At 41.3% G+C, this 26,256-nt stretch overlaps 1 long non-coding RNA gene across 2 annotated transcripts; it reads left to right on the top strand.

Moving 5' to 3' along the window:
• The first annotated feature begins 776 nt into the window (after window positions 1-776).
• Window positions 777-26,256, top strand: LOC125183721 (uncharacterized). 2 transcript variants are annotated; one of them, XR_007166188.2, is made up of 9 exons: window positions 777-911; window positions 992-1,271; window positions 6,470-6,567; window positions 7,779-7,847; window positions 13,615-13,825; window positions 14,014-14,152; window positions 18,332-18,391; window positions 24,491-24,577; window positions 25,029-26,256. It is a non-coding gene; the product is annotated as an uncharacterized lncRNA (long non-coding RNA). The 2 variants fall into 2 exon arrangements; XR_007166186.2 differs by lacking the exon at window positions 13,615-13,825.

Below are 26,256 nucleotides of genomic sequence, written 5' to 3'. Positions count from 1 at the left end.
AGGAGCACTCCCCATTGTTGCCGACCCCAGCCGGCGAGATGAGCGTGTAGGGAGCTGGGACGGGGGCTGGCTGGTGGGAATACAATTACTGACAAGTTCATTCCACTAATAAACAAAGACATAAATGATGACGCTGTAAAGAAGAAGCAGGATTCTGTGGAGAAAGCCCTAGAGAGACCTAGTAAGGAGAGAGATGTTTAGACGACTGTTTTACATTACACCACTTTGTAAAATATGTGCTATTTTAGCTCCAAGCTTGAGTCCAGTTAGAGCTGCATCAGGACTTAGGAAACAGCATGTATTTTAATGCCCTGTGAACAGGAATAGCTGATAACTAGTACATTTAAATGTGAAAAGCAGAACTTTTCTCTGGGGGATGTATTATTTTTTTCGTATGGATTTAGTCTTCATAGTTTACGTTACAGCTATAGCATTCCACTGGCAGTCATTTATCTAATGACTTACATCTTTCAGGCTGCGGAAAATGCAGGATAAGAGAGAGAGAGAGAGAAAGTGATTGTTGGGGGGAGTTCTTTTTAATTTGCATTTCAGGGCTGTACCTAGGATCATAAATATACAGAAGTTAGCACCTACCTATCATCCCTCAGCTATCTTATTTCCAGAGCATTACGATACGAAAACAATGGGATTAGGGCACTATATGCTTCAATCCCTATCACCCCCGATCCCCAAAGTAAGTCTAAATAGAGCTGGATTTGCTTCTGGTATGGCTGAAATTAAGACAAAGGGGTATGTCTGAGATAATTTTTTTTTTTTCCCCTGTAAAGCTTAATCTTAGAAAATGCCTGTCTGTGCTAGAGAAATGGATTGCACGTAACATGACAACCGTCTTTTATAGAGGCAAACCAGACTCACTGGGCTCTAATGCTGTAAAGGAAAAAGCTTAACAGGTATAATTAACCTGTGGAATGCCCTACCACAAGATATTCTTGAAGTACTGGCACTAATACCGTCTGTCTTCATAACTCAGGGCATCAGCGGCCTACTAGCTGAGAGCAAGAAGCAATCTACTGTGTCCCTGCATGACGTGACTCCGCTGAATGAATTAAGAGGTCGCGGTGACTTTTGGAGCGATGGTCAACTGCTGGAGTTGGAGGAGGATTGGGTTTCTGTGGGAAAACGTGCAGTTATTTGCAGAAACGAGCAAGAGGGAGCAGCACAGGATCTGCCACGAGGATCTCCCAGGCTGCTGGTCTGCGTGAGGAGGAGAGGAAGGCCTGCACACACGAGGAAGGCTGTGAAGGAGAAAGGTAGGTCATGGTGGGGGTTGCACGTATTCCTCAGCTCTCAAAAAACTGGAAGTTGCTAATTGAGATGGTGGATGAGTAGGAATATTCAGTGCCTCTATGATCATCGCTGAGTGGTGAAGGAGCAAAAGTGACTGTCCATTTTGGGCCTCGCAGCAGTTTGGCATTCAGCACAGCCTTGGCTCTCTTGCATATGGGAGGCAGCAGTGCCCTCACATCCCAGGGGTTCACACCTAAAGCCTCTGGGGGAGATGTTCCAGGCACCAGACTGTACCAGGGAGTTGGTGTGTGTGTGCAGTGTTGGGGGAAGGACTACTAGGCCGTGCCTGTTTCACTTGTTTCACTAAAAGCTCATTTGGAAGGAGAGAGAACTAGAAGCAAGGGTGTGAATGAAGCGTCTCTAGAGAGATGAGCCTTGGTCTGAGGATAACTGTGCTTGGAGATGAGCTGGGCTCCTGTGTTTTGGTGCCATGAAGCCCTTGTACAGCAGTACAAGTTTCAGCAGCACTGGTCCTCAGGAACTTTGATACCAAAGACATGGGAAACACTTGAACTTTAGATGACTTCAGACTTCAATAGCAGTTTAGCAGGATTTTAAGGCTGGCGCTTTATATATGTAAAGGATATATAAATACACACACACACACAATATATATATGTGTGTGTATTTTTATATATGCTTTAGTTTTTTTCTCTTCTGTCAAATAAATTCAGTAACTTTCTCTTAGGCTAGAACTGGGGGAGCCTCTCTGGCAGGAAGAGGTTTGATGGAGCCATATGAAGCGTTGAGGCATCTGCATCAGAGCTTCTGCAAATGTTTCATTCAAGGCCAGCTGATCATTAACATGAATATTTGATTTGAAGTCCTGCTGGTTTCACATGTCACGCTACCCTGGCACTGTGTGAAAGTGGTGGGAGGAGAGACTGGAGGAGGGGAGCGAGCAAGCAGGGAAGGATTTGGTTATCAAAGCAGAGGACTTAGATTCAAAAGTAATCGACAGAAGGAGATTACTTCGGCTCATAGTCCAGACAGGGGGTCTATCCCAGTAAATTAGGCCACCCCCTCATCCAGACACAAACCACTCTATGTGCATTACCAGCTTCATCCAGAGAGAAGGAGACAGTGCCATCACTTTGCTGCCAACCTGGCCAAACAGCAGTTTTTGCTGAATCCTGACTCTCAAGAATATTAATAAAAATAAATGATTTTACCCTTTCTGGTCTCACTTACAGCAGGCTGCTAATAATGCCTTATGAGGCTGCTACACAGTTCAATCAATAGTTTGATTTTTCTGCCCTGGAGCTGCCGCAAACACAAACCCCACGCTCAACTGGCGGAGCGAGGACCTGACCGCAGAGACAGCTGGGGACGAAGGGGGAACACAGGATGCAGCTCCTCATGACTTCTGGGAAACTTGGGCATGGACCACTCCTGCCAAGTCCCATCCCGAGCCTCCTACCACCACGGCCGCATCCTGCTGAACCCACTGATGCTCCTTGGTGCCTGGCGCCGGTTATTTATTTATTTCCACGTCGCCTATGGAAACATTCGGGTTTGACAAAGGGGAAAAAAGCAATTCAGCGTCTTTTGACAGAGGGAGGTTGATTTTCATTCGAGACAGAATGGCTCATTTTTACCTTTTTAGCTCCTGGAAGAGTAAAAAGTGAGAGGTCAAACCTGCATCACCATGACAACCCCTGCAGTGAGGGGTTTTGAGCAGATGAAGGGGAGTGATAATGGAGCTGAAGTTTTCTGCCTGTTCTCATAGTCGCTGGGATTTTTGTTTTGTTTTTCCTCGTTTCTTCTCTTCAGGCCCTGCAAGGTGTGGCCCTGTGTATTTTTCAGGGGTTGAAAGGTAACATAGGGGAGTTTAAAATGCTGCCATACTCAGTTTAGGAGCAGGCCTTGGTGTAGCACTGCCTGGTGTTAAACATACAAACCGTATAAAAAAGAGCATCATAAAGAGCTAGCTGTGGAAGATCAAATATCACCTCACTTGCATTCCCTTCTCTAGTGTAGGTACAATATGCCAGCAAGTGCCTTCACATTATCAGGTTTGCATCAAAGAGAACTGTCATCCCTGCCTTTCCTTGCAGCACCTTTGGAGTCCAAAAATAAGCTCATTAAAACAGCCCTTCTCTGAGGAGAGAAGGGATTGCACTAATGAAGCAATCAAAAATGGGGTGGGGGGCTGAGGTGACATGCTTTGGAGGGATTGCAGGTAAAACTGGAAGCTTATTCAAGATGCTGAGCTCATGTCCTAATTTCTTAGACCTGTGCAAGGAGGAATGTGCAACAGCAGATTGCAAAGAGCTGAGGTTACAGCCATTGAGCAAAAACAAGTTAAATTAATGTGACCTGGACAATCCTCCAAATTTTCTTCTACCTAGAAACTGAGCCCAGTATAGGGAAAAACACACAAAAGATCAGACTACATATTTTTCTAGCATTTTTTTCCAGGTACTTACTAAAGGCTGTATTCCCTAAGATGGGAAGCCCTCTCAGACAAGAATATGTCCCCTTTGGTTTGCAAACATAGCACCTGGAAAAGGTTGTACTCAAACCCCATCTCCAGATGTTGTCTTTTGAACATGAAGCTTCTTCAGTGTTTTCTTCAGTTTTGAAACAACCTTTTGTTGTACAACTGATATTTGAGTTGTGATTGCAACAACAAAAAAAGAAGCAGAGCAAGAAATTCTAAAGCATATATTCAAGTGTCAGAAAAGTTAATTTTGCTGGAAGAGGTAGTCAGACTTCAGTGAGATTTATACAGCAATCAGACAGTTATGCAGAGAAGAGGAATAGTCAGAGTTAGCATTAAAAAAGTTTTCAGTGACTATAAAACCTCAAGCTGAAGCTGGTCTCTGTGTCCAAAGAATTAGGCTAAAGTTTTCACAGTGGGGATGAATCATTACATTTGTGCCTAGTGAGAGGTTTCTCATATCTTCTTCCAGTGTGGTGGAAGTGGCCCCTGTGTCAGGATGGAGCCCATCATCCAGACAGGCAAAATGCAAAGAAAGAGCACGACTATGGTCTGTCTACCGTGAGATTTGGGACAATAGCTGCATCAACACATCCACCCAGCAGGAAAGCAGAGCTGGGCTATTGGGATCAGCCTGCAGATAAATCAAAGCAAATCTGAGCGATAGTGATATGATGTAGCAATAATAATTCACTCCTCATGCTGATTTAGAAGAGGAAGCCAATTCAGCGTTTCACAAGCATGAGGGCCAGCATACAGCCCTGTGGGACAGTGTGAAAGAGAATAATCAGTTCAGATGGAAAGAAACTGTAGGTTATCAATTGCATAAAATACAGGCCTGGCAGAAAACAGATGAGATAATTTGTGGACAGGCCTTGGATTATAATCTGTGTTTAGACAAGTGATGTATGAACTGCTGGACATTTGTATTTTAATTGACCAATCTGAGAAATTAGGTTAAATATGAAGACCCTGTATATGATAGTGTTGCAGCAACATTAATTTAAACAAGATGTTTGAGTATGACAGAAAATGCAATTTCATCCTGATAGTGATGGGCTAGAAACCTCAGCTTTCCTCTTCCTGTGATGTGCTTGGGCTCTCTTCAGTGAAATTTGAACTTTCATTATGGTCTTGGAGAAGGGGAGAGCCCCTTTCTGCTGGTGCAGCTCAGGGAAAAACTCTTTTTGGGAGCTCATTCTCCGTGGACAAAATAATAAATGCCAATCACATTGGCATCAGACCATTTGGATGCTTTAATTACATTTATTTGATTTTTATTCCTCACTGCAACTCTATTCAGCATATTGGAGTCAATGAAACCTGATGTTGTTTTGGATTTACTAACAACTCTTTGAAAACCAGACTCATCTCAATGTGGAAACGTTCTGAAAATGAATTGCAACCATCCACAACTTTGCCCTGCCCCCTCCCCCCCCCCCCCCCCCCCCCAAAAAAAAAGAGAAAAATCAAATTCCATAGCTTTTCAAACATTTGAATGTTTGAATGATACCTGGTAATTATATTTTCTTGGAAATTATACTTTTAACATTGCAGATTACTGATATGGCTGGAGCTCATTAACTTTGAAACATTTCAATTTTAAGAAAAAAACTTTCCCATGGCAATGGAGTGCTCAATCGTAAGAATAAAACTAGCCTAGAGAAGACGTCAGGACTGGCACAGAAAGTGTGAAAACCCATGCAAGTTCTGCAAAAATTCAAAAGGGTATCACCTAATGCTTGAGAGAAGAAAATCACAAGCAATTCATTTCTCTCTCTCCAGAGCTACTCCAGCTTACCTTTCGTCTGTGAAAGATGCTGGCATGGCAAGCAAATATTGCTGTCCATGGGTTAAAGTTCAAATGCATCACTTGAGTAGATGAGGAGTTCAACCAGGGCAGAATGACTACCCGTTTCCTTTGGGGAGTGGTGACAGTGGGGTGGGGTGGGGTGGGGACAGACGTGGGTGTGTGGTGTAGGATGTAGACAGCCACAGCCCTTGTACAGCAGTTACCATAAAGTTTAAATAAATACAATAGCCTAATTTCGTATGGAAGTACACTTTAATTAAGTCTCTGCAGAACAATGAGCTGCTTCCATAAGAGCTGTGAAAATCATCACCAGGGACTGTCCAGAGGAAGAGAGAAACAAACAAGAGAAGCTCTCTTTGTATAGAAACTATGTACAGGAAGTATTTTGAAAAGCTGTTTCCAGTTAATTTACCTAGGAAGAATTAAAACGAACTCCATTTTTTTTTTGCTCTGATTTTATACAAACTCCCTAGCCCAGAGTCTCATCATGCTTACCAGGTTGAGGAAGATGCAACTTATTTGCAGACTAATGCAAAAACATCACAGTATATTGTGTGTGATGTACACCAGTAGGCTTAGCTGAGACTGAAATGAGTTGCTTCTGGGGTGAAAAACTTGGTGCAAGATAAACTCCAGATGTATAAGGAAAAAAATCTGTTATTGATGCATTCCTTATGTTAATATGGTCAGGTATAGAGATCAGTAGGTGCTGGGAAAACACCACATTTCCCATTGCTTTCTTAAATTCCTTTATTTCCTTAATTAGGTCTGAGTTCCTAATGCACTGGAATTACTGTGTGAAAACAAATAAATTTGCCTTAGCATTTCTACTAAACCTTGGATGCTTAAGCACATGTAAGCACAGGTAAGACTAGCCATGTTCATCACATTATTCTCTTTCTCAGACTGGGATGCCCAACAAAGGAAATTTCAGCTGCAAAGAGTTCCATCAGGCACGCTAGAACTTGTGATGATTTGGGGCTCAATAACACCTACAGAACAGGTACGTTCATTACAAAGACCAAGTTGAGATGTTCCCTAAACACCCGCCAAATGCAAATCTGCTCAGGTAACAGAGCAGATTGATGTTCAGCTAGATGTTTCCAAAGTATGATTTTTCCTTGAAGCCTTGGTGAGTAATGGGTATAAATTACCAGTAGTCTAATTTTTATCTATTTATTTTTTGATTGATTTATTGATTTCCTCATAGTATATTATAGATAATTTTATTTATTTTATTTTCAACTTTTTATAGGTTTAGAAGTTGCCAACTTATCACTTGCAGCTATACAAGACTCAGGCAAGTTAGACCTAGGGAAGCACAAAATCATTTGATGCTTGTCTTATATCTAGGCTCTAAAGGCTTTTGTCCAGGCACTGCCTTTGTTTGCTTTTTTTTGTTTTTATGCAGCTAGGTAACATAGCTGGGCCCAGCTCCATATCAGTTGTCTTGGGCATGGCTGCACTGCGACCAGAAAATCATTACCACCAGACAATCAGCTCTCAGTGCATGCAAGTTTCTGCCGCCTGTTTGAAAGCAAGTTGAAGCGCTTGTGGAGGTTTAATCGAAATCTAAATACATGTGACTGAAATTGGCTCTCTGTGATTATTTATACAAGTAAATCTCTGCTTCTCAGAAGCTCCCAGAAATCAAATGCCAGCCTTGTATGATTTTTTTTTTTTTCCAAAGGAGTAAATATTTGGTGAAAATACTTTGCTGTATTAATTTTGCTCTGCCTTCTCTCAGGCAGGCCTGATAGGGATGGAGAGACTCCTGGTGTGCATCAATCAGCCCACAGTGAAGAGGGACCAAGCTAGCTGATTACTTGGTCCATAATGAGTTATCCTCAGAGTGAAACCCAAACATTTCAGGTAGCCTAGAAAAGATCTTAAAATAGCTCATTTTTCCTTATACATCTACATATCCAGCTAAAATCTTCCAGGAAATGTTCCTCATTTCAACACTAGGTACGTCAGGTGTATTTTAAGCAGGAGGTAGTTTAAGCAGAGTAACACATATTTCCATGTTTTCCTAACCCCCACCTGAAAGCACATCTGCCAGTAGGTGGTTTATAACTTGACAGTCAGCCACTGCTAATTTCTTAATGCTATATAATGTTCTCATTCCCTGATGGTGACCTTTTTTTTTTTTCTTTTACTTTTTTTTTTTTTTGGGTGTGTGGTAACCCTTTTACCTTCTTTTTCCCTACTCAGGCCCATTAGCAGGATGTTGTGCAATATGGTGCTTGTCATCTGTTTCAAAGACACAGTGATGAGATACAGGTATGCCAGATGGATAAACCTAGTGTGACTAATTATTGTGTATTTGCCTTTAATTATTATCATTTATTACCAGAGAAAAGACAATAGAGGTTCCCAGACTCAGAAAGGAATGTCGGCAGAAGGGGATTTTTTTTTTTTTTCATGAGACTGGTACATCAGCAAGAAAAGTTTTCTTTCTGGGGAGAAATATAAGCAAATGTCAAGAAAAGAGGAGTCAGTGTGACCCGTGCAATGCTCTCCTTTCCTTGACATGCTTGAGAATCAGATATCTCACAGGTAATACATAGTTTCTTTGTAACTGTAGAACAGCTTTTCCCTTGCTTGAATGTGCATGCAGGACATAATGAATGTATGGGGATCCCTTAGTGATTTGCAGGGATATCTACCCTGGGATGCAGTACACTGCCTTTGGTCCTCTTTCTGGTCATGTCCTGGGAGGTGAGGACAGCCTGAGCTCTGCCCTTTTGGCACTGGAAGACGGGGGGGTGAGCTGGTCTGGGTACAAATGGGCATCCAGGTGAATGGGAGATGGGGCTTTCCATTGCTCTGTAAGCCAGATGGACCTCAACTGCTTCATGGTGAAGTTAAACCCACAAGTCCTGAAGCTGCAATTTTTGTATAAAATATAGGCTCAGGGTAGAAAATATCTTCAGAAGGTTTCTGTACCATCAGGCTGAGCCCTCAGACCTTTGGATGGAATTTGCCTCCCTATCCAAACCTGATATACAGGGTCTCTACAGTGTTTGTTGTAGACGTAGACTTTCCACTTTTAGGTATTACAGCCTTATTACCAATAAGATCCTCTCAAAAACAAAACAAAACAAAACAACAGCAACAAAAAACACGTATAAGACAAATATTTTAAAATAAAGGGGATATCTCCATTGCATCTCAGTAGATCTAGGCCAGACACTTTGCTCAGCTCAGGACCCACAGCCTGGCCTGACATGCAAGACAACTTTGAATGCCAGAAGGCTGATATCAGTAGGGAACTTCTGGAAGTGTTAACACTATGGCCCCCAAAGTAGCTTTCATTTTACAGCTGAAATAGCTATTATTTACTAGTGCAAGTAGGATTATGATGGCTCATAATTCTGATCTTCTTGCTTATAGGGTACAGCACTTTAATTTGGGAGCAACCATACTGATTTAGTAAACAGATTGAGGAAGAGCTTCAAACATGGTCTTTAAAATTCATAAGAATCTGATTTAGTACATCTTACACTGATATTTTAGCATATTGACTCTATGGCTAAATTGCATCATAACCTAGAGGACCAGTGATACACCAAGATCTATCGCAGAAAGTACAAGACATAATCAATGTCACCAATCTGCTGCAATATTTTTATATATAGTATTTGTCAGAAAAATATGTGCAAAGGCACTAAAAAAACAAAGTCCATACATGGACAATTTACAAACAGGAGAAAGGGCTAAATTTGCCACTGTTTGCTCTGAATAGCTTACCCAGATTACAGGCCAATTTTGTTTCAGACAGAAGTATTTTCCATAACAGAGTCTGCTAAAGTCAAAAGAGTACTATTCCTTTGGCTGCAGGATGGGCTCATGGGCTGGGTTGTATTTTGGGATTGGCAGCTCTGACCATCTCCCTTTAACCCATTTCACCACAGTTTGACTGGGACTTGACTAAGCACTTAATATTCTGTGATTGCCTTGATCCTGGACTTCTACTTCTAAACCTAATGCAACGTCATTAATATATAGCAAGAAAAAGCTGCCCCTGATAACCAAGAAATATTGCATTAAGTAGGCAGACTGGGAAATAAATATGCAGAATCAGCCTAATGAAATAACTTGCCTTTGGTTGCAAGAACCTTCATCGTTCTTAAGAAGATTTAAAGCTAATCTGACTTGGAGCTGTTTCAGTCCAATTATTTTTCAGGAATTTTTTGGGGCTTTATTTTCCTTTTCAGTACCATTATTTAGTCTTGACAGTTTTTATTTTGTTAATTTTTTGCATATTGAGTAAATGGGAAATAAGTTTACCACCATTTTTAAGGAGAAATGAAATGCCACGTAATCCAATTTTGATCAAAATTCATTTTTGCTTTCAGGGACAAACCAGTCTTTGCAGTTATCTCCACATGCACAGAGTTGATAATAAAGCAAAGTAAAGCTCACATTCTTTTCCCAATGAGAGAAAATTGCACGTGGTGGGAATGGGGCATTGTTTGGCTGAAGAACAATGTGCCATTCCTCCAGTGTGTGGCAAAGCAGGAGAATGACAAGAAGATGATTTCTCCCTGTGCTTCCACTTCTGTTTCTCAAATGTTTACAGGCTCAAAGTAAGCCTTTTTTTCCCACCTCTGGCTGGGTGGTTCTCTTCCCTGGAAACCTTTCTGTCTCTCTCTCTATATGCCTTGTGTTCAAAGAAGATAGCTCGATACCGCAGCACCTTTTCCAAAGGCAGCCTTGAGAAAGAGAGACAGATTCATCTGTCTTCACAGACCTGTTTTACAGCTCCTCTGCCTTCCATTTCAGTATCCATTGTCATTTGGTTTTGTGGAAAAAAAAAAAAAGCCACAATGCATCACAAAAATACAATCCTTTTCAAAACAGTGACTGTACAAACAAGCCTTGTATGTGTTACATGGTGCATAAAGGTATTTTCCTTCCTTCCTTTCCTTCCTTTCCTTCCTTTCCTTCCTTTCCTTCCTTTCTTCCTTTCCTTCCTTTCCTTCCTTTCCTTCCTTTCCTTCCTTTCCTTCTCTCTCTCTTTCTCTCTCTCTCTCTTTCCTTTTTCATTATTATTATTGTTGTTGTTATTATTATGATGATGATGATGATGCTGGCTTCAGTGATTCCTGTTAAGTTCCTAACTTGTTCACCTGGTATGGTATTCACCTTTGCCCTGGAGAACCAATACCTAAAGGAGGCATTGCGTTTCTCTTGTGCAACATCAGCAAAATTGGTGGTTTTGAAACAGTTCTTTGTAATCAAGCAAAGCCACTCCATTCCTCCTATAAATGCCCTTCTTCCTTCCCACTACTCATTTGCTCGCCAGCTGCTCTGAACTATGGGGCAGTCTTTTCTCCATGTTCATTCTTCTCTGACATCAGTTTACTTCTCCATGTTCTCAGAGGTCCTTTGTGTGTATATATACCTTTTGTCTTGCAATGGCTATATACTGATGTTGCTTCAGGTAGGTAAGCAGTGGAGAGAAAATAAATGGTTTGAGGAACTCTGGGAACAATGCTGGGAGTTGTAAGTGAGGGGACAGGCAGTAGAGAACAAGAATATAGGGGAATGGGGATTTGGGCCTGTAAAAATCTTTGATCTTCACTTTCGTACTAGTGGAAAACATAGCTTTTAGTGAACTTCCTTTTATCTTCAAATAAAACTAGTCATTCAAAGATAGCTGTGTCAAATACTCATTCACATACCAATACTGACAGCTTTTTCTTCTCCACGTTAAGGTTAGTTTAAAGATGTCTTATGGTTACATACATGTGATTCAGAACCGATAGCATTTACACAAGCTCTGCTGCTGGAGAGGATTCTCCGATCTCTGAAATTTTAAGAACAAGTTCCCCCCATGCTGTTGTTCAAATAGTGAAAAAAAAATATTTCAAAAGCAACACATACAGGAATACTTGTGGACTTTATTCACCTAGGTTTGTCTATCTGCATTCATATGGACATCTCCCAGAAATGTGCCTAGCGTTAGCCATTGTCCCCACCAAAAAAGGCCAATAAGATTTACATTATAAGTAAGTGGCCACAATGGGCATATATTAACTGTAAGTATGCAGGATCCCTGTTTCCTTAGAAAGGTTCACAGTTGGACCCTTCAAATTAGACAAACAGAAAGCACGAACAGTTGGTGTAGTCCATAACTCAGCTGCTGAAAAAGAGGAGACTGAATCTAATTGTTTTGTTCCTGGTTTCTTTCTCTGTAACCTATAGAACTATAAAACTATATGAAAAGATATTGGGTATATGAATGAAGCCAGATGCATTGTATCCTGGCATTATCCTCCACGATATGAAAGCACTTGGAAGCCCTGCTGAATTGTTTTTAGATCCCCCCCCTTGAGGTATGGTGCAACCAGATTTATGTTGCATCGTGAGCTGATACCAGGGTTAAGAGTAGACTTTGGATTTCCAAGCTTCCCGCTAAAGTACATTTCTACTGTATTTCACCTCTGTTTTAAAGGGCTTCAGCAGTTTAGAAAAATAAGGACTGCTATCCGTTGGTTCAAGAGAAGGCAATGCAAAGGGCATTTTTCTAGACTGAGGCAGAGCATTGAATATCAAGTAGATTTATTCAACCAAAAGAGCTTTTTTCCCAGACATCTGTCACTGTATCACCCATCCATGTGAACCACTTGGGATTCTGAGCCCACATAATTCTGTGAAAAAAGTAGAAATGGAACAATTCACTCCTGTGTGTGGCTGGGCTGTTCTCTGAGATGAGCTTGGCCACACACCTGAGTCTGTGTTGTCACATAAAGTAAGCATTAGATGGGAGGATCAGTTGTTTAATAATCATCTTGACATTATTTGCAACTGCCAATTGTCCCCAAAGGAGGAAGCTGAGAGAGGTAATGCATCGGTATGGGATATTATGAAATGGATCTCTATGGTACTCTCCCAAGACAGATAGCAAATGTCTTCTTTTCCACAGTGGCAGGAAGCACCCATGCTTGTAACTAAAACCATGAACTTTTTATACATGCTGTGTTGCCTTTTCAAGTTACCCTTATTTTCGTTTACTTCTCATTAGTTACCTCCTTGTTTGTATCTATTCTCCTTGAGATCTTGCAGTTTCTTGACTCTTCACCCCTTCTATTTTCCTCACCATCTAACCTTAGAGCATTCTTCTTTCTTTCTCTCTCAAAATCTGCCTTCTGGTATTTTCCATGAATCCATCTGCATTGAATTATTTATAGTTACAATAAAGTCCGCTTTTGTCTAATGTTTATTTTCTTTAATAACAAGAAACATGGGGAAAATGTTCCAAAGAACCGAAAAAGGACTTGACTTTTCCTGGACGCTAGGCAACGGTAGCCAAAAAGTACAAAACAAGCTGTAGGATGTTCGTAAGATGCCTTCTAAAAATAATAATACTTAGTAGCTTGGTATCTAATGTGCTTTTTGCCTTCATTATATTTCTCAAGTCTGAGCCTTGGTTATAATGTTGTCATGTCACTCCAAAGGCCCTAATAGACAAGGAGTTACTGTAGAGGCAACCAGGGACAATAAGCAGATGGATATGGCTGATGGGGCCAGGTCTCTGCTACCTTCTCATTGTCCTAGGTGTTTTATATAGGTCATGGAAGTCACTTATGCTGGTCATTCCTGGCCAACGGGTTTATCTTGTGTCTGGGAGAAATTAGAGCAAACAATATATCTTACTTAATGAGTCATTGCTAGTCCTTTGTTACCTTTTATTGCTTGTTTGAATTTTCTTTTCATTATGATTTAAGGGCTTTTCCCATCTCCTTTTCAAGTGGAAGGTTTATGTTGTTCATTTGCTTCTTTCTTCCCTTCAATTATGCGAGTCATGCAAGCATTTCCCCTTGAACACTTTCCAGCATCTCCCACCCCATACCTCTCCCCTCCATGTCCTCCCCCTCATTTACACAGCTCCATTCTCCTCTGTGTTTCCTGCACTGCCTACAGTAATTGCACTTAGCATGGATGCCGTGGGGGAGGGAATATGGAAAGGGAGATGGTAAAGAAAGGACTTCTGAGCGATCTGGGTGAGTTAAAACTGGACATTCCTCTGCACATATTAAAGATTGAAGGTGTGAAATAAGCAGCGGAAGGAAAGGAAGAGAATAACAAGTCAAAGTCCAGGTCCAGGGTGACAAGAGTCATTCCCAGCATGGAGGCAGTTGGATCTTGTCTCTCCAGAGGGAGCAAGGAGGGACCTGGAAGCTACAGAGATGGGATCCCAGAAGATGTGGTCCTTGCTCTCCACTCCACCCACATGAAGCAAAAGCCAGAGGGTAAGGCTTACTGAGCCCTCCTTACCACCTCTTCTGGCAAAAAGATTGTTCGGGGTGGTTGTTCAGATGCAGGGGTGGTTTATTTTTTCTCTCACTCATTCTGTTTCCTTTTCTGTTCCATATCCCTTGACCACTTGTTTTATTGCAATTTCTTGTCTAAAAAAATGTCTTAACTGCTTCTGTTCCAGCTCCAGTGTCTAAACCACAGGAAAAGTAAGATTCTGGCACCACAGAAGCAGTGTCCTCCAAACTTTGGGGCTGTATCTACAGGCTGGGGATGAAATCTGCCTCCAGGACTTGCAGTGACCTAACCCTGTGCTCCCCAAGGTACGTTATGGCTGTGAACACCACCCCTCTTTCTCAGAGCTGCTTTTAAGTGTTTGCCTCAGAAAGAACAAACACATGCCATCAAACAGCCTAACTAACAAACAAGCCTTCAGAGACCGGCAGTTCCCCAAATTAGCCCTCAAAACTCTCTGAAACTTCACTCATTTGGATTAAAAGCTATCTGGATGCAGAACACTTGAGCTAGAGGAGCTGCACATCTGTGGCAGGTACCTACTTATTTGTTTGTTTTTCATTCTCACACTCACCTACGTTAGCTGATCTCTAGCTATCAAATTGTGATGGAGCAAAGGTAATAAAATGGCTGTAGGACAGAAAATCCTGCCTGAAGTTCTCCCATGGCTCAGCCAGACCTAGAAGATGCACAATTCAATTAAAAGAAATACAAAGTTTTTCTCTCTTCATCTTGCTGCTTTTTCTGTCTCTTCTGTGTATTTCATATATCCATATATATATATAAATAAATACCCACGCACGCGCATACGCACATACACGCACAAACCCACCCCTCCCCTTTCCAATCCTTCCTTTAAGGTTTAATTTAACAATAACATTTGCGATCGGGGTCCTGAGCATCTCAAGGGCATTGCGCTTGAAATTGCACACACTCCGCACCATTTATCATAGCCTGACATGTGTCATGTTCCAGACTGCAGCTCCAAGAGGTTACAGCTCACGACTGCTCCTTTGTTGATCAGCTGCCGAGACAACTGAGGCACCTTTCTTTCTTTTTTTCTTTCTTTCTTTCCTTTTTTTTTTTTTTTTTTTATTATTAAAGCTGCACTGTCCTCTTTTCAAAGGGTTCATTTTGACACAATAGAGAAAGCAAATGAATCCTTCTCCGCTCTCTGCAGTCTCCCCACCCAATCTTTGTCAGCACCAATTCGGATCCTATTTACCATCGGTTTGATAGGCTAGCCTGTGCTGGTTAATATTACTGCTTAGTATTAACTGTGAGATGGATAAACTCTTTTCAAGTTAGGTCTCTGCTTCAGGAGAAGAACAGGGTGCTGTTAACTGCTAAGGATAACAGGGACAACGGTAAGGGAGCCCTCAAATGTTTTCTGGTGGCAAAATCCAGGCAAGATTTTGCCAAGCCAGTGAGCTTCTTCCATTGCTGAACTTAAGCCCTGCAACTTCGGGATAATGAATTTTCCCTCCTCCGCAGTTTCTGACTCGATTACTCCATCCCTTCTCCTTTACTTCCTTGGTGTCTTGCAGAGCTCTTGCTGCCTGCAGAGCACCTGAGACCTGCGTGTATCTTTGCAGAAATGATGCCTACAGCAATTCAAGGAACCAGGCTGTTCATAAAGCATATTGACAAGAGCTACTGAATTGTGCTCATAAATCACTTGTAGATTGTACTTCTGCCAGTCTTCATCCTTCCAATCAGCATTCGTACAGGGTATGGGTACAGGTGTCATCACAACTTAATGGGTAAGGGATGCAAAATGCTATCGAAAGAAAGAAATGGGGTTGGCATACTTGTCTAGGATATGAACAAAAGCAGACTTTGCTTCATATTTTTCTGTTTTCTAGAGGAAGTAGGTATGTCAGGTGAGCTAGTCATTTCTTTTGTAATAATTTAAAAATCAAGGCAATTTTAAAGCAAGAAATGCTGAGCTGGAGCTGATTTCCACATTTCCTCTCCCTGTTTTCAAGTTCATGTCTGTCCTGGAAGACTCAGAGCCTGAATGTTCAGGTCCCAAAGCCTGGCTGTGTTTTGGAATGATATTTGATCCTTCAGATTCCTATTCCCCTCTGAGCTCTAAATCATGCGATGTTCATCACCACCTGTTAGCATCAAGCACAGCCTCTGCAGACACAGTTGGGGTTGCCTTACTTTCTCTCCCTCTCTCAGCTCTTGTTGATGGATATTTTCAGAGGTTTCCTTGGCTTTAGAGGCTTTTGATTAATCAGAAGTGCCAGATGGGAAGGCTCAACTACTACCACCACATTTGTGTCACACGCCTATTAGAGTCACAAATGGAGGTTTGGTGTTCTTTTGCTCCTTGCTGGCAAGATTTGGCACTCCATCCTTCACTGTATGTTGCTCACAGCCACCCATCGTGACCCTCTTTGCCTTCCAGATCAGCACAGGCCTCTTTTACAGACCCAAACTGCACTTTGCTGTGTGAAGCTGGCTCTTTTTGTCCCCCCTTCTCTAGTTTTACGGCCGTAGCTGGGTAGCTCCATGCTCACAACACCCTTCCTGATTCCACAAGGAGCCGGCTCCCCTTGCATCACCTTCCTGACCTTGACTCCTGCTTGATCCCTTCCCTCCCCCTCTGCCAGTGCTGGGGCACCTGCGGGGCCCTGCAGGGATGATGTAGTGCCACCAGCTGGGACTCAAGGCGACGGCAGGGCTCCGCCAACTTTCAGTCACATAACTCTCCCTGTCCCGGGGCACATGGCCACCTGCACGGTCTTGCCTTCCCCCACGTTGAAGGATGGGAAAGGATTTGCAAAAGCAGGAGAAAGCGTGGAGGAAAGCCATGAGTAAAGGGAGAGACCACCATAAATGCTGCTGCCTCATCAGTCTGCCAGCTTCAGCAAGTGCTGGGTGTTGGCGCTGCTCCTCTGCCCCCAAGCAGAGAAGCAGCTTTATGCTGCTGGGCTGCATGGTCTTGAGCGAATATAATGGCTCCCCACAACTCCTAGTGAGACTTACTAAGGATATTTAAGAGGGCTGGAGCCACATTATTTATGGAGAGGCTGTGCCCTGGGTGTGCCTGTGCCTCACTCTCTTTTTAGGACAGCTGTTCCCATGAAAGCTGCTACGGTGTTTTAATTCCTTGCTCCAGAAAGCACAGGGACCGGTCTGGCCCCCAGCAGTTTTAAATGGAAGATAAATAATTTTAAAAGTATTCTGTGGACTTGTAGGGAGGCTGCAGGAAGAAAGAAAAAAGAACATATTTTATTGTCAAGCTCCCCCCCCCCCCCCCAAAAAAAAAATAAAAAAACCCTTCAGCTCCCCCACCTCTGACAAGAGAGATTCTCACCATAGTATTGCTCAGGAATGAGTTTCCTTTGGGCAGGGATACACAGATACTCTGAGCACAACAGAAACATGACAAGGAAGGCAGCTCACACAGCAGTCAGGCAAGTGGTCAGTCCTCTGAATATCTCAACCATGCAGTAGCACTATGAGTGGATTCAGAATTGGCTGAACATCCTGGTCTCCCTCTGGAAGGAAATATGGCTACAGCAGCCTCTATTTATTGGGATGGCATTGGGGGAGGCTGGAAGTTAATTGGCTCCTCGGATATGAAGAATAAAAGTAACCTTGGGTCCCTCTGCTAATAAGAAAAGGAGATAACCACTGAGCCCAGCAACATATAAATAAGAGGAGAACCAATAATGACTTAAAAAAAGTATTTAAATGCAATCAGGCAGAGCTGTTTGAGATATCAGAGGAAAGAATAATGACATGTGTACAGTAGACACAATGTAGATTACAATTTATAACAGGATACAGGATGGAGCCAGCACTTGATTAGGGGACCATGTTACAAATTTTTCAGCATATGTCCTCTGTTTTTCTTTGCCTTGGCATAGAGAGCTGGGCACTGATGGTAAGTAAATCAGATTGTCAGAAAATGCCCATGTTGATGAGATTTGCAGGATCCAAAGAAATTAACTTGACTTGTATTTTAGACAATTCTGCCATATCCATTCCTTGCCCAGAGCTGTCAACTGGAAAAGAGTTGTGCCTGCTCACAGCTTTAATCAGAGATAAAAATTATCCCTAGTTCATGAATATGTTTATCATGAAGATATGTCAGTGGCAGACAATAGATTCTCAGCACAGTTCTGCATGTCTTCCACTAAAACATGTCATATACTGAAGTGTCTTGTTCTCTGAACAGCACCCTCATACTCAACACATTGCCCAGCTCATGCCCAGACACACGCAGAGCCTGAGAAAGGGGAAGTCCTCCAGGATGAAACACAAGGAGCTTCTGTTGATGAGCCTGTAGGACCTTAAAGCTCCCTGGGTATCTGCTTGCAGTGCCTTTGCTGCATACAAACTGTTCACCTGCTTACCAGGGATGAAGTCGGGAAGGAATTTTTCCCTCCATCTGATCACAAGGGCTGCCGGGGCTTCTTTTATCTTCTTCCATGGTTTAAGGCTCAGTTTTCCCCTGGATGTGTTCGCAGAAGCGTTCCCTGCAGTTGTTGGGACCTGAGATGTCGGCATGGCTCTTGACCACTCCTGTGGTAAGTAGTGCTTCCAGTGGGGTGGGGGAGGCTGCGATGTGTCATTTCCTACGGATAGTCAGGCTATGACAAAAAGAAGTGCTCTCCATGGTTTGAGTAATCCTTTCCACTTCTAAATGTCTTTTCCATGCCAGCCTGGTAACCTCCCAATCCTTGGAGTATCCTAAATTAAAGAAACCAACACCAGAAAAAACAACAAAATCAGGAATGCAACTGGCAGGGTAGCAAAGCCGAGTAAATGGTTGATAAGGGATGTTTATGTGTTGCAGTGTGTTATTTTGGCTGCTCTGCTTGTCAAAAATCCCCCTAGAAAACAGAGAGAGCACAAGCAGCTAAATGAAGGCTTCTTGCGGGGCAAGGGCTGGCTGGCTGGCAACGTGTGTGCGTATGGCGTGGGTATAGTTTTGTGCATACAGTGAGGAGGAGGGAAGCTTGTCGTTGTGTTTTCTTTTCTAGACAGTCATAAACACCTCTGTTTATTTCCAGCATGCCATCTATATTCAAAATTAGCATAAGCTGATGATGTTAATTGATTTATATGCATGCAGGCAGTGCTTTATCAAAGGTAGAGGGACATAAGGTCGTTCCCCTAAGGGCCTCCAGGGAGCAAGTACCCATCTGAGATAATATTGAGATTGGCATAGTTGGGTATATAACTGCTTCCAAGTATGGAGAAATTGAGTTCTTTGTCATTAGCAAAACAAAAATAAAATAATATTTTTTTTCCTATTAATATTTTAATTCTCCTTTTAATAAATGCTGCCCTCGTTGAGGTCTAGGAAAGTGCCCTCCAGGTCCACCGGGGGGTGGCACAGGCTGCAGCTGGCAGGCTGGCAGCCTTCCCAGAGAACGAGAAAGTCATGTCACAGTGGCCAGCTGAGCAAGGCACTAGAAATTTTATTCCCTTCAGGTCACTCTACCACAGCCATCGTGGAAGTGTCAGGGTGCTTCCTTAGAGGAGGCCAGCGATGACATCTAGACAGTGAGTAAAAAACAGAAAGTTCTCTACCTTCTAAAGAATTTCATGAAAATATTATTTCATTTCTATCCCCTAGAGCTGTACCAAGAGCAGAGCCTCAGCTTGCAAGTTTCAAAGGACAGAAAATATTTCTCATCTTACACTGCCACCACCTTAGAAAGGGAGGGAAGGAGAGGAAACAGTCTCAAATATACTGTGGTCATCAAAATATCTCACTATTCCAATTGGTTTTCATCACCTGTTTTAAAAACTTAATTTTTGCTAAGCATGAATATGGGATAATCCGAGTTGACAGTTATTACTATTATTTTTTTTTTCCCCTAAGCCTGGGGATCTAGAAGAGAAATCTATCTCAAAAAAGAATCTTACTCTTGTAGGCAAACATCCCCTGCCTGGCAAATTGGGAATTTTGCCTTCCTTAATGGGAGCTGCACTATCTGATTGCTGCCTGATGAAGTAGTAGCTCGGTGAGGCCACCTCTATGCCGAACAACCCCGTACATCAGAGGCCATCCGTTTGAATTCAATGGCTTTACTGGTGCTAAGAGAGGATATTGGAAACCTGGTCTTAAATCACACTTTTCAGGTACTAAGTGGCAATGAATGGAAGAGAAAAGGAAGCAGGAAGCTTATAGGATTTAAGGAGTTTCTTTTGAAAAAGGAATCTACCCCACTGCTGATGGCCAGATGCTCATGTGTGTGTGGAGATGTGCAAATAAAAGCAGGGTGTAAAGCTGTTAGCGGTGGTTCACAGCAACAGACTAGCTCCTGTCAAGGAAAAGCAGGTTAGGTAAACTTTTCAGGTGTTTGGAGGTGAATCTTTTCATTTGTGCACAGCCCTCATTTGACCCAACTATTTCACATCATTACCAATTGCTTTGTTCGTACGTATCAAACTTCCTTCTTGTGCTTTATTGGTTTCTGCTCTCACTGACCTCTTCCAGCAGTTTACTTTCTAACATCCTGAAAGCTTCATCATGTCTGTTCAGTACACCTCACCTAGGGCTGAGATTAAAAGTTAAAAAAGAGAAAGAGTGAACACAACAGGAGAAAAAACAGAAGAGCTTTTGGCAGCAGCCTGGTGACACACTGGAGTAAGTGAAATGGGATGGGTAACCACCTGGAATAATGGCAGGGGGAAAAAAAAAAGGAGAGAGAAGAAGCTCAGAGGATTGGCTCAAAGAGCAGGGCCTGTGTGAGAGCATTAGTTGAAATAGCAAGCTGAGCAGCCCCCAGGAATGGAGAAAGCAGAAAGTGTATCATCTCGGCTCTCTGTTACAAAGAGAGATGCTGAGAGCAATTAAAATAGAATATGGGCTCATTTGAATCACAACACCAAGCCCAGATTCCTTGTATCCTCTCCCAGAATAAAACTAAAGTGCAAGATGAGTCACAAGGATATCTAAAGTGAGGGGAGGGAGGAGAGAAGGTAGATATCAAAGAGGGGAGAGCAGATCACGTCTGACCCCAGTTGCCGGACATTTTGCTATAGCACAATGGCCTACGAGGGACAGAAAGGAGGTGAGGGGATATCAGCCTGGACAAATTTCACGCAGGCTGAGCCCAGAATCTTCCGCCTCTTCTGTTCTGGGAACTCACAGCAGGGTTATGTTTGGGCTGCCTAAACAGAGCATTGCTGCCATTGGTGGAGGATAAACATTTTAATCAGCATAGAGGGAGTAAGGTTTGGGAGTCTGTCTCTGCTTTCAATGGGAGTGACAATGGAAACATTCAGTACTTTTGCCAGGAAACATCTTAAGATTTATTTGGTGTCAAAAAAAAATAAAATTTCTTTGACAAAATAGAACTTTTTTTTTTTTTTTTTTTTTTTAATTCTCTACTATGTAGTAGAAAATTAAAGTGCAAAGACAAATATTGTGTCCCCTCAAAAAGCTGGCCTGGATTCTCTAACACAGTCAGAATCTTTCTTTCAGTTTTCCTCCAAAATGTATTTCTGACAAAATTAGTTTTTTGTTATGAGTGTTTCTATGTTGAAACTATATAACTTGCAGTTGGTATACATGTGACTATCTCTAACACACTGAGAAACCCGACCTGCAGGTGTTTGTCTCTCAGGTTATCCTTTAAATTGCAAATTTCAGTCTTTGCTTTAGGTTTACAGTACCAAGAAATGTCATAAAGTTCAGTGATGCTTGGATTGGGACTTTTGATTTTGACACATCACAGCAAAACACTGGGAGGTCATGTTAAATGAGAAGGAATTTGAGAAAAGAGCATCAGGAAGTCTATTTTGTAATGACAATAAAAATTATGTGGCTGCCACTGCAACTACATGAAGTCTCTTAGTAAAAGGCGCTATACAAATTTCAAAATAGAACTTTTGGTTTGGGGAAAAAAAATGCATTTGGCCTGAACTCTTTTTTAAAGAACTATATGATTTTTTTTTTTCTTTTCTGTGTACATACTGCTTATTTTATAATGCTAATGAAGAATTAAATTGCTACATCTTCAGACTAATGACCCTTTTCAAGACTATTTTAACAATGCCTTCACAGCCTTTCCAAATCACTGCTCTGCATTTAGGAGACAGAGGGAAGTTTAGATTCCATGTCTGCCTTTAGTCTTTCTGCCAACTGTAGATTTGAGAAATGCAATGCCATGTCCCAGGGTACATAAAGCTTCACTTTGGCGTCCTTGACATCTTTGGTCCTTGTTGTGGCTATCTCATAATTCATGCAAGTGATGCCATACAACTGTAAGTTTTTCATGAGGTCATAAAACTGATTTATAGAGGTTTTTCCCATAATCTCCAGGCAAATTAAAGAAGGCTGATGGAGCTATGCAACTCACTGTTGCCTCAACAATGGTTTCATTCAGAAATGACACTGAATAAGATTGAGGTATTAAGATAGCAAGAATGTCCTTAAGAAGTCTTGTCTGTCTGTAAAAAATGGGGTGCCTAAAAACCAAGAAGGGTTGTTTCTTCTATACATTTTGTTGATTTTACCCATGGCATCTACCATAAGATTAGTCAGACATTTTCTTCCTTTGCTTTCTGCTTCCAAATGCGAAAGTCTGATTAATCCACTGCAGATCTCTACTTGGTAAAATAATATGAGTTTGCAATTCTTTCCTTCTGATATATTTGAAGTTAAAGATTATCTTTCCTTCAGTCAGCATATTATATTGACTTTTGACTTTTAGAATAATTTCACATTAATAGACTAAATTCTATATGTATGTATATATGCATAGACTATATATATGCATACACATAAATGTGTAGATACGTATGTATATCAATATATGTAAAATTTTGTAGAAAAATATATTATTGCAAAACACAAACATCAAGCTACTGCATTTCCAAGCTGCTTAAAGTGGACATTTCAGAACTGTAGTAACTTTACACTTCCATCTTTACTTCTGAAGCTGTACGTAAAGTGCTTGCATTTTGACAGAACTATATAGTCCAAATAAGCTCTCAATAAACTACCTCCAACTTCAATATATGCCCTGTGTCAGACTTGGAGAAAGCTTGGATGTAGTTCCAACCTCCGTGGCTGGGGCTGAGTGCCAATTATACAGTAGCCAATGGTCTATACCTCTCTTTTTTTTTTTTTTTTGCCTCTGAGAATCTCTCTTTTCTAGCTAAAATGTTCGGGAGAGCTTGCAAATTATTTGCTACTATTGCTCTGGAGTTGAAAATAACCTTAAAAACATTTCTCCATAGTAGCAGTCGAGGTGATTCTTCCATCCTTTCTTAAAAATGGTAGCATATCATTCCTATCTTTGCTCCTCAAACTCTCCCCAGAAGGTTTCTGAAGACCTTTTTGAGGTAGGTGATATCCTTTTTTGCTTTCTTTTACATTTGAATATTTCATCTCAAACTTCACAGGGAGACGACTATCTCCCAGCTGCATGAAACCAGCCAGGAGTGTTTTATATGTATGTTCTAAAGGATTTGATGCAATCTGTACTATGATTATATATAAATAAAGACAGAAATTCTTTTGAAAATCACCTTTTTATTGGAATGAGTGGGCCTCTTAGCGGAAAAAGACCATAAAGATCATACACAAACTGAGAAGGATCTAAAGGTGAGAAATTCAAGCACTTTAAACAGTATTTGAAACACAAACATTTAAACAAGACAGAGCACAGAAGACATCTTCCCTTCAGAAAATTAATTCTTAGAAGGACTCCTTGAGTGATTTAATAATGAAAATACTGGACAAAATTCTGATCTCATAGTTTTGTGAAATAGATGTAACTTGACAATATGAGTTTATTAAAAGGGTGATGGCATCAACTTTGTCATGTTCAGGTGGCGTGTGAATGGATTTAGGTAAATAAATAAAAGACAGCTTCTTTGACACACACAACAAAACTGTATTTCAAGGCAATGCCAGCTCATGGCCAGTGTACTACAACAGGATAGTAAAAGAAAACAATGAAATCATTAGGTACTGTGGCCTTGCATTTTATTTTTGGTTCATGTATTATTATTACTATTATTATTATTGTTCTATTGTTAATTCTTGTAATTTTCTCATGGCATTCCTTAAAACCTCATCTGTTAGAATCACGGGATCATTGGGAGAATTTTAATTATTTATTTTTATATAATACCCTAGATTTTTTAGTTGTAGAAAGAAGCTCAAAACCATATTTTGAGTGCAACTTGCAAACTAAAAGGAGGCACATAAAAAGACACCTATATAAGGCCTGCTATAAAATACAAAATTTACAGAAGAAAAAAAAATACGTGTGTGAAACACAGAAGCTGCCCTAAAGATCCCAGCACTTAATTTAAATGTCCCCAGTGCCAGTAATTAGAATGAGCCTGGCATTCCTTGTTACCCTGTGAAATTACCTGCAAGGCCTTTTCATATTGTTTTCATGCCACTATTTTCATGCTCAGTAGAGCACTAAGAGTCAATGATGGGCAGCTCTTGTGTTAGTCTGTGAGTCACGGAGTATCCTCCTTTGGCCACTCTTGAAAATCCTCAAGGTGTTTAATGATAATTCCTACAGACTTTTGAAATGGAGAATTCTCCTTTTTCTGCCTGCTCCTCGGTACCTACAAGGCCCATTTTCTCTGCATGCAAGCACGCTGTTTCAAAAAAATATAAATACTTTTTTTTTTTTTTTCTTCAGTACCCTCTGTAATATACTCCTCAACAGAAGCTATGGATGAAGCTATGGATTTGGCCTTCTAGACCAAAGGCATTCCAGCTTTGAAAAGTGAGTGCACTGCCATTTCCCCTCCATTTTTTTCTATGGTGCTGACTATATGTGCGGCCATCCATAAGGGTGTTGAGATACCCTGGAGAGTGAAGGGCTGTTGTTATTTTTCATTATTATATACTTCACTTTGTAATAAATGAGATCCACGGCATATGAATATTGGTCTTTTAGATCATCATATCATGAAGCACAAGGAATCTTATGTGCCTCAAAGCTAAATAAAATAAGGTAAGTAAGCCCAAGAAAAATAGTCTGGTGAGGCAGTAGAGTGTTCAGGACTGTGCAGTGCATCCTGTCTGACTGAGAATTACGTTAGGACTTAGGGAACTAGAGAACAATTACTTTTAAAGCTAAAGCATTGCCTGTATCTATAACTCATCTCTATCTATATACATAGGTTTTCTTCCATAACATAAATGTATAGACTTATATTTCCATTGTCTTGCAGATGTCTTTGGGATAACAGAGAACAGCAAACAACTTGTGATCCAAAAGGAAATAGCAGCACTAGCAACAAGACTGGCGTTCAGCACTGGTGGTGATGGTGAGTGTTGAGTGTCTATCTAGAGCAGATTGGATCAGATGTGGTATTTTAAAACCAAGCTTATAACAGATCTGGATTTTGAGAAACATCCATGGACACGCAGATAGGATATCTGTCTGTCTGCATCACCGTGCAGGAGGGTTGGATGGTCCTGCTGAGGCCCTAAAGTGAATTTCCAACCCTGGTTGGCATTTTGACCAATAATCCAGGGATGAGAACTATTGAACACCTAATCAGTGCTAAGAAAGTTATGGATATCTATTCCCAGAACAGCAGTTAAGCTCCAGGAGAAATATATTGTTATTTCCACTGCTCAATGATGCTTTGGTACCTCCTGCCTTTGCATAGTGATCTGATTTTTGGAAGCACTAACAGCCAGTCCTAAGGCTGGGCTGATTTTGTGTATGCAGACAAGTGCCAGCAAGAGCCTCCAGAATGCCAAAACTTGGTTTTGAAAAACCACACTCAGAACCACAAATCATACCAAAGAAAAGGAATTAAGAAAACATATCTAGCATCTCAAAATGCTACCATTATGTCCAGAGTGAGATGTTTAACCCCTTACAATTTAAGCTACAGGAGACAGGCCTGAAACGTTTCATTTTGATTTTTTGGTTCTTTTCCTGATCAGTTTTCACTGATTTTATGGGTTTACCCTCTTTCTGAAGAAGGAATGGGATTTCTGTGTTAGCAGCTGAGTCCAGTGACTCCACCCTATCTACAGCCTGTTAGCTATTCATGCTGCAAGAGGTTGGCTTTCTAATTCTGGCAGGGTTTCAAAACTCGTGGCAGAGTATAAAGAGCTTATAAGATCTTCCATATTGCAGACTTCTGGAGGGAAGGGCTCTACCTAACAATTCATTTGGCATCATTAAATTGTAAAATTGCACACAAAAATTTACACATGCACATACACTTTCCTACTGTTTCAAAATACAGTGGTTTTCTCCACTGTTTGCCTTGGAGTGAGTTGAGAGAATTCTGGTTTGGTTAAACTTTCTGCCTCTCAGATAAAAAACAGCAGCAATTTTCTGCTTGAATTTCTCTGTGACTAAATCCATTGATCATCCTTTCTCTCTGTGAGTGAGGAGTGTGTTTTCTCTTTAATAACTCCTATCCTTCTCCCTGAATA

The sequence above is a fragment of the Anser cygnoides genome, chromosome 11 (assembly GCF_040182565.1).
Source record: "Anser cygnoides isolate HZ-2024a breed goose chromosome 11, Taihu_goose_T2T_genome, whole genome shotgun sequence".
In the NCBI taxonomy this organism is placed as follows: domain Eukaryota; kingdom Metazoa; phylum Chordata; class Aves; order Anseriformes; family Anatidae; genus Anser; species Anser cygnoides.
The sequence above is the reverse complement of the archived record's forward strand: the minus strand, read 5'-3'. Positions and strand labels throughout refer to the sequence as shown.